At 29.2% G+C, this 9,864-nt stretch overlaps 1 pseudogene; it reads right to left on the bottom strand.

The window, feature by feature from the left end:
* Positions 1-1,073: 1,073 nt before the first annotated feature.
* Positions 1,074-3,598, bottom strand: LOC107876536 (annotated as a pseudogene).
* Between the last annotated feature and the right edge of the window lie 6,266 nt (positions 3,599-9,864).

The following is a 9,864-nucleotide window of genomic DNA, read 5'->3' as shown; positions in this document are numbered from 1 at the left end:
AGCCATCAACAACAACATCAAATAGGAACAACATCATGTACCTATTATTCATTATGAATGTAGGATGAATTTTTTCCCTCCTATTTATTAGATAACTAATCACTAAGTTGCTTAGGTCACAAGGTGACTCCCAAATCTCAATTACACTTACAAACTATGTTGTTATATGAACAATTGCAATGCAGTGCAATACAAATTGTCTTCATACTAAAAGATTTTCAATTTCAATATTTGAGAATCTCCTCGTATATTCTCATATAATCTTCACCAACAATAATAAATTTTGCTACTAGTATTATAGAACTACATGGGTCGATCCTAGATTAAGGTCTTGGTCTATAATGGGTTGATGACTGACAAGATATCCCTATAAAATCGTGAATGAAAACATTTTGTTTCTTATCAATGCTCTTCTAGCCACTAGAATGGAGACACAAATTTATAGTTCATCTAAACTACTGGAATCTATTTACTAACGAGCTATGAAGTGCTTTTAAAAGCTTCTCAAACATATAAAATGGTGGGAAAATATTTTTTCGAAAATATTTTTAAAGATAGTAAGGTAAAATGGAAGCAATGAGCAAGATTATGACATTTGTGGTGGTTTTTGGTTGTGAGGAAGTAAAATTTTTTGAAAAATCTACTGGAATCGGAGAAATTTAATGGAAAAATAGGAGCTCTTTTTGGCTTCTTGGAGGTTCTATATTTTACTTTTTAGAAATAAAAAATAAAATATTAGTTTAGATAGGAGGGACTAAAGTATACTATTGAGGACTTGTGTTCGAGTCTTGTATGATTTTTAAATCAAATTGATAACATCCTAATTGGTGGGCATTTGGCAAAAAATAATGTGTGTTTATTTGGATAATTAAGTTTTTAAAGTGGGCATTTGACCAAGTAGTTCAAGTTTCTGAATAGTTTAAACAAATGACATATAGCAACAAGTAAATATATAAAGCATGATTAGCAATTATGTAAATTCATAAATATTGCTGCATGTAGAAGGAAATAAGAGATCATATTATGGACATTAACACTCGATAAACATCTATTTCACAAGTCAAATACATATATTAGTAGTGCAACATAACTACTAGCACAAATAAAATAAGAGAAAAATGTTAGATCTTTGTAGCTGAAGAAATTCCTAGATTAACCCTCGTCTCATGACTTCCCATATCAATCATAACCTCTAATCAGTAATTAGAGGAGTTACGACCAAAACTAGGAGAGGAAGGAGATGGATCAATTATTGTAATGACCAACAAACTATGAAACCATTCACATGACTCCTTCTATTGATTCATCATTTTAAAGTACATATTAAATTCATTCAACGCATTTCTCTTCACGTCTATACCACTACAGGATGAACCATATCCAAGGCTAGTGCAATCTGCATAGCTACAAGCATAATTGATATTTTCTGGCAAGTTGGGATCTATAAGATTAGCATCAGGGGCCGTCACACACCATTTCCTAGCAAAGTATCTAACGTTTTTTACTGTTGTCAATATTTGGTTTGTACCTAAATTGAGTTGGTACTTGATTGCTCCATTATAGTTAAAGATTCCCCAATGTCAATAAAAATTCCTTGGTATGATGCTCTTAGCATCTGCATACACTATCCCAAAAAGGTAAATTTCTTGTGGTGTAGGTCATTTCAGGGTACCTATGCCCTGAATAATTTATTCCAGTAGACCTTGATCGAACGTCATAGCCTACTCAATATTTGCATTGGAATCACCGTCGGTGGGCCAGCCGATTTCTCCTACTATTATAGAAAGTAACCCAAAACCATTTTTCTCGAGAGCCCAAATGAGGGTATCATAATTAGCTTCAAAAATATTAGTGTATAAGATGGAAACTTTAATGGTAAGAGGAACCCATTGTCACTTAGGAACTTAACAATCTTCATCATGAGACCATGAATGTATGATCTAAAATTCCCACCAGAGGTAAATCTAGTGTCTCTGATAAACGTCAGCATTAACTGGAACTGTAACCTTGAGTTATCGCCCTAGGCCTGCTTTGATAAGAGTTGTTTGCACATTTCGAGGGCTAAATATGTTGTGTTAAGGAATGTGTTTCTGTACGCTTTTAGAAAAGTTTCATTTCCCTCTGTAACATATCTAAGGACAATCAACGTGAATGTGTATAAAATAGTAAGAAAAAAGTAAATAATTTCATTACTGCTTAACAATGATATGTTATCCTAATTATATTTTTGTCATGTGGGGAGAAGAAGTACTATGGTGATATGAAAAAAAAGGACTCCAAAACAGAAACTAATAATATAAAGTACCTAAATTTAATTCTCAATTAAAATGAGAAAGACTAGAATATTAATATGTATACATATTATCAAAATACATAATTTCATGAGGAAAGACTAACTGTATATCTAAATAATGTCAATCAGTTACTGTCATGTGGAAAGACTAGTAGTGTTCACCTTATTTACATTCATATTCTTTCTATTTTTTGTTAAATTAGTTAACAAATGACTTCATTCCTTTTGGAACATAAAATTATTAAACGAATTCTTTATTTTTGTGTATTTTTATTTATAATAACTAGATGAAACCTAAACATCAAATGACAGTATACATATATAACAACACCTTAGTATAACAGTCACAAAATATTTTGACAAATGCCACAACCACTATAACATAGTCTGATGGTTCTTTTTAGGTGACTTGATTGATGACATCCTATATAGCCACATATCATAAAGAAAGACATGCATCATCACTTAATGAGACATCATTTTTAAACATATATATCATACCTTAGTTTACAAATAAGATCATATTTTTTTGAAATTGCAATCTCATTTACGTAATATAATGTCTTCTCTTGTATACAAGTCATCTATCTTTATGCTTGATGAACACGATCTAATAATTTCTTCTTCTTCATTAATTTTTTTCTTAAGGAATATCTAATTTGTGAAAAAGCATGCAGAGACCAAGGATATATGCGCCAATAATAACAGAGCTTTAATTCTAAGAAAATTGAGAATGTCTTCTTACAAATATTTTTTTTTTCCCGAATATCAATCTACTGTAATTATTCAATTCATTACTCAAACTTAAGCCTAACCATATAAAAAACTGATATAGATTGGAGAACGTGTCAACACTTATTAAACTTTTCTTCCTAGATTGTTAGAAATGGCAAACTTAATTGCAAGCTAATGATTGTACCATTTAATGGATTTAGAGTTATGGTAAGCAAATTAACAAACCTGATATTGACGCCATTCTTGAAAATAAAGGCGGAAACATTTTGTTAAACCCACTACTCTATTGCACGAACACTAGTAGAGAGTGTTGCAAATATGTCATTAGGTATCCCAACCATAACTTGAACAACTGATCTGCCTAGTTCCTTAAGCACTCCTGGATCTGCTTTGAATAACTTCACTTTATTGAATTCGTTCTCTTTTAGCAGCTTCACTACTATGTTTGGTGGAAGCAGATGAGTGAGTTTTCCTTGTCCCTCAATTAATTCCTAGACCCTCCACGATTAAATCTTTTTTGATTGTTACGAACAAAATCCACAAGACAAAGATGTTGCAAAAATGTTCCATGATAGTAGTAGAGAATTATGCAATTTTACTAGGACCTATTTGTTGGAGCAGTTTATATATGTTTGGATTTAAAAGAGATTATGTGTACTTAAAAGAAAGGGATCAGAACTTTAGAGCATAGAAAGATAGTTGAGAAAAATAGGAAGAAAGAGAAAGAATGTTCAATGAAAATAATGAAGTATGAATATTGGTGACTTCCTTCCTTGGTTTTCTCTACTCAATTTTTTATGCTCAAGAAATGCACCAATTTTATCTACCTACCTTAGTTTGAGCCTCTAATTATATTTGAATTTATCAATATGTATTTGGAATAGGAAAAAGCAAAATGTCCAAATCATGTGTCCAAGAAAGATCCAAAGAATGTAAATTGACATTTCTACCCCTTAACCCATGAGCTTAATTAGGTGTTAATTTCCCCCCCAAAACCTAATTTTCCCTCCAAAATCCTAGTTTTACCTCCAAAACTTAATTTAATGATTAATTATAAAGAGAGTCCTTAGGAAGTTGTGATTATGCTTGCCAACAATTAATACATTAAATATTTTAATAATTAATTTTTTTAACTAATGTACCAGTTAACTTTCATTTGATTATCCTTTATTAAAGGTCAAGAACATCAATAGTAACTCTATAGATTATCATATTTTTTTGACAAAAATGAGTACAAAAAGCAGCCACGCAATTTCTAGTTCATTGAGGGAACTAGATGAAAGAACACATGAGACAAGAGATGCAGAAGATTTAAAAAACGTAGTGATGGAATTGTTTGAATTGTCTGACGATGATAGTCTTCTCAACGAATATTAAAATGCATGTGTAGAAAATAATTTTAGGGATAGTCATAAATTCATGCATGATCCTATACAAGGCCCAGTATAAAGTATGGAATTTTCTAGTTTGGAAGTATTGTTTGCATTTGACCATGAACATACTAAACATGTGGGGTTTAGCATTATAAGAAGATAAATTTCAAAATTAAAAAATTCAAAATTTCCAAGTATGCTCTATTTACGTGTGATAAAGGTGGTGAGAAAACAAAAAAGTATAATACATTTAATAGATCATTATGCCCTACTAGAATTAATTGCTCAGTAGGATTTCATGAAACATATCGTATAACTAAAGTGGTAGCATATCACTTACACGAGTTGTATCCCAATGCGTCCATACTTATGGCTGGTCATAGGAGCATGTCTAGTAGTTTGAAAAGGTCACTGAAAGCCAATGATAGAGCTAATGTTAGAATATCAAAGAACATTAGAATGCACGAAGCTCTAGTTAGTGGGCCTGAGAATTTGGGTTGGTTGCTGGATGATTGTAGGAATTATATACATAATGCAAGGAGATTGATCATGATTAAAGAAATATTGAGTGATTAAGAAAATTCTTTGTTGATGGCATCTCAAGGATAGTGATTTCTTTTATGCCTTCGACATAGATATTCTTGGTTGATTCATTAATGTATTATGGATTTACCCAGAATCAAAACCTTCCTACTAAGAATTTTATGACATTATTAGCTTTGATACTATGCATCTCATTAATAGAAGTGGTATTCTATTTGCTTTATTCGTCGGTGTGAATCACAACTATCAATCTATTATTCCTAGTTGTGCCTTTATTTCGCACAAAACAGCAGAGACATTCTGTATGATGTTCAGTAAGCCTATAAATGCTATGGGTCGTATTGCCACTACTTACATATGGACCGATCAATGTAATGGTATAAGGGCATCTATAAGTGATGTGTTGTCTCATACTCTGCATTACTGGTACATAAGGTATGTTTTTTCATAAATTCCAAAGAAATTAAAGGACCTTGGAATCCATTATAACCAAGATAAGAATGAACTTTTGTCTATTGTGCTGGACAATTTAACGAAGATGGAATTTGAAGCTGGATGGTCAAATTTTGTAACAAGGTACAGAATGGAGAACAATTCATCATTGGTTACGATGTACCCTGAGAGGGAAAATCGAGTTCATGTCTATTTAAGTCACTATTTTCCGCTAACATGAAATCAACTCAACAGAGAAAGGCAATGCATTCCTATTTTGATGGCTTTTCCAATGCTAAGAGCACTCTAAAAGATTTTGTAGAGTAGTACGAGGTTGATCTTTAGATAAATATGAGAAAGATTTGAGGGAAGAGCACAAGTCCAAGTACACCAAAATTAGGTGTGAAACTAATTTTCACTGGAACAGCAAATAAATGATGTGCTGACATGGAAAATATTTAAGATGTTTCAAAGTGAAATCTATCGAATGGTACATTGCAATTTTGGTTGATGCAACTGATTCTAATTCGTGGCTTTTGAAAAATTATAGTATTGTTGATGGATCGATTCAGAGTGACTTTTACATCTGTATTCACTGTTGAATATCGTCCCTAAGGTTGATAACTGAGATGCAATTGCATGTCTTTTGAGTCACGTAGAATCACTAGTTGTCAGATAACGAAGGTAATGGCTCACGTAAACATTCACCTTATCCCCGATCGGTACACTTTAAGGAGATGGTGAAAGGATATTTTTCATCCATATTTGAAGAAGTTCTTTACCGGGGGTTACCCACAAATGTCGGAGGAGTACAAACTATATAGGGAGTTGGTGGGTATTGTTGAGCACATTACTGATATTTCTATGTACTCAAAAGACAAGATGGATTACATAAAGTTAAAACTTGCTTAATTGGAGAAGGACTTATTAAAGTGGGATGATTCTATGGCTGAAAAAACGTGTATCGTTTTTCCTAATGCCTCATTATATTGTAATAGTACTGGTCCTATCCTTGATCCTCTGCTATCTCGAGGACGAGGCAAGTCAAGTACTACCCGTTTAAAGACTAAACCTTATAACACAAGGGGATTTGGTAATATCGCCAGCAACTTGGGCCATGATCATCTCTATAATAATAAGGATGCTTTGATATTTGATGTTGCAACCGTGGCAGGGTTTTCTAACATAAGGGGGCATGGCATGGGACGAGGTCGAGGTCACGCGATAGATGAATAAGTTACAGAAAACTCCATTGTTATAAGAAGTACTGATTGTATAGGAGAAAAGATGGAGGGATATTCAAGATTTGTAATTTATGGTTAAAGTGTTTCTAGTTCTTTTTTATCAAGATACACACCATTTTTTTGTTCTGACTTTTATACAATTCTTTGAGATCGAATTCATCATTTCGTTGTCAATAAATTATGATGTTTCATTTTAAAAAATAACAGTTAGGAGAGATATTTATGAATTTTTTGAAATGTCCACAAAAAACAACAGGTTTACCAAATTCCAAAAGTAATAAAAGTAAAAATTAAATCGAGACCAAGACAAAATTTTTTTATGTAAACACGCGGTTGCATGGAATCAAAATCTAGACCTAAAAACTATGAAGTTGACACATGACCAAGTTTGATACTAAAGCTTTTGACCATACCTTTACCTTCTTAATTATTCTACACTTTTAAGATATTATTAGTGTTATAAAGTTGTATTTAAAATATTTAGTTCAAAATTTTTCCAAACTACGTGATAATATTGCAATTCTTTGGCATATCAAAGGCTTATCAAACTTCATCTTCTTCTTCTATTTTTCTTTGCTATATTAATTTTCACATGCATCTTTTAAATTATTTTAAAAAAAATAAATTGAACCATCCAAGGACATAAATAAAAAATAATAATTAAAATAAAAATTTACATAAAACGCTAACCAATATTAATAATTTATTATTATATTACTTAATAAAAACAACATGATTGAGCATATCACTTATCAACATAAATATCATAAGGGTCGATCTTAAGGTGAGTAAGAATGACTCTTATAATATCATCTAGTGTACGGACATGGTCCGCATCTTGTTTCTTTGTCTTTTCAAGTTTCTCCACAAAAATTTCAATCTGATCAGGTAAATGAATATGTCCTCATTAAGCTCCTGCATATCTTGTTGTATCTTACTCATTATTTTTATTATTTTATTAAAAAAATAAGCGAAATGGAAGGTATTAGTATTAGTCAATGCAAGACAAAAGATATTAAAAAAATAAGTAAGATATAAAAAATAAAGCATATAATATATTATTTGATACATTTTATATGATGAAAGAATCTCAATTTAGTTTTTATCACTAATACAAAAAAGTGTACTTCAAATAGCAATTTGGTGGATGGTAACTAGGTGATTTTCTAACATTTAATTTAATAGATTTGACAGAAAATTAAATTTAAATTTAGCTTGTTACATTTTTTAAGACAAATATCAATTTGTTTGGTGGTAACTAGGTGACTTTCTGACTTTTAATTTAATAGCTTTGACTAAAAATTAAATTTAAATTTAACATATTACTTTTTTTTGAGAAAAATAGCAACGTGTTTGGTGCTAACTGGGTGAATTTGTAACTTTTAGTTTAATAGCTTTGTCTGAAAATTAAATTTAAATTTAAGATATTACTTTTGTTGAGAAAAAAGTTGGTCTTCAAAAAAATTATTCCTCATCAAGCATTTGAAAAAAAATATTTTATTTTTAAAAACTAATTATTTTTTAACTTCAATGTATATAGATCGATACAATATATATGTGAGTATATATATATATTTTTAAAAAAATAGAAGTCGACTATATGTATTAACGAGGTAACTATATCTCCCACTCTAGGAAGAGTAAGATTCTTTAAATTAGAATTCAATTATATTTGATGACAACATAACTATATCAATTTTATTGAATAAATATTTCAAATTAGATGTCAATTAAAAGTGTGACTATATAACAATATCAATTTGATCGAAGAAACAAATATAGAACAAGTAAAGAGTTGAAAAAATAAAAGTCAATTATATGTTTTGACTATATAACTATATTAATTACATTGAATCCAAATATATGAAATGAATAAGTGTTTTTCAAATAGAAAGTCAATTATATATGTTGACTATATAACTATATCAATATATCAAATCTATATATTTATCTACAAAATAGAGTAAAGATTCTTCAAACTAGAAGTCAAATATATGTGTTTCCTATACAAGTATATCAATTTATCGAATCTACATATTTATGTATCGATAGAGTAAAGAATTTTCAAACTAGAAGTCGAATCTACGTGTTGCATATATAATTATATCAATTTATCGAATCTATATATTAATCTATAGATAAAGTAAAGAATTTTTAAATTAGAAGTTGATTATACGTGTTAACGATATAACTACATCTCCATATATTTATCTATTGAAAGAGTAAGATTTTTCAAATTCGAAGTCAATTATATGTGTTTACTATAAAACAATATCAATTATATTGAATCAATATTTTAAATTAGACATCAATTAAAAGTGTGACTACATAATGATATCAATTTGATTAAACCAATATTTCAAATTATAAGTCAATTAAAAGTCTGACTATATAACGATATCAATTTGATCGGATGTATATATATAGAACGAATAAAGAGTTTCACAAAATAAAAGTCAATTATATGTGTTGACTATATAACTATATAAATTAGAACGAATTCATATACATAAAATTAATAAATATTTTTAAATTAAAGTTAATTATATGTGTTGACTATTCAACTATGTCAATTACATCGAATCCGTATATATAAAATGAATAAATATTCTTCAAATTGAATGTCAATTATATATGTTGACTATATAACTATATCAATTATATCGAATCTATATATTTATATATAGATAAAGATTTTTTAAACTAGAAATCAATTATATGTGTAGACTATATAACTATACCAACTTATTAAATCTATGTACACAGATAGAAAAAAGATTCTTCAAACTAAAACTTGAATCTATGTGTTACCTATATAACTATATCAATTTGTCGAATCTATATATTTATCTATTGATAAATAATTTTAAAATTAGAATTCGAATCTATGTGTTACCTATATAACTATATCAATTTATCAAATCTATAAATTTATTTATAGATAGAGTAAAGATTTTTCAAACTAAAAAGTCATTAATTGTATTGCCTATATAACTATATTATCTATATATAGGGTAAAGATTTTTCAAATTTAAAGTCAATCATATGTGTTGACTATGTAACTATATTAATTATATTGAATTGTTATTTTATATTAGTTGTCAATTAAATTTGTGACTATACAACAATATCAATTTGAGCTGATCAATATATTTAGAATGAATAAAGAGTTTTAAAATTTGAAGTCAGTTATATTTGTTTACTATATAACTGTATCAGTTAGATCCAATCAAAATATGTGTTG

This window comes from Capsicum annuum, chromosome 7 (assembly GCF_002878395.1).
Source record: "Capsicum annuum cultivar UCD-10X-F1 chromosome 7, UCD10Xv1.1, whole genome shotgun sequence".
NCBI classification, from domain to species: Eukaryota; Viridiplantae; Streptophyta; class Magnoliopsida; order Solanales; family Solanaceae; genus Capsicum; species Capsicum annuum.
The sequence above is the reverse complement of the archived record's forward strand: the minus strand, read 5'-3'. Positions and strand labels throughout refer to the sequence as shown.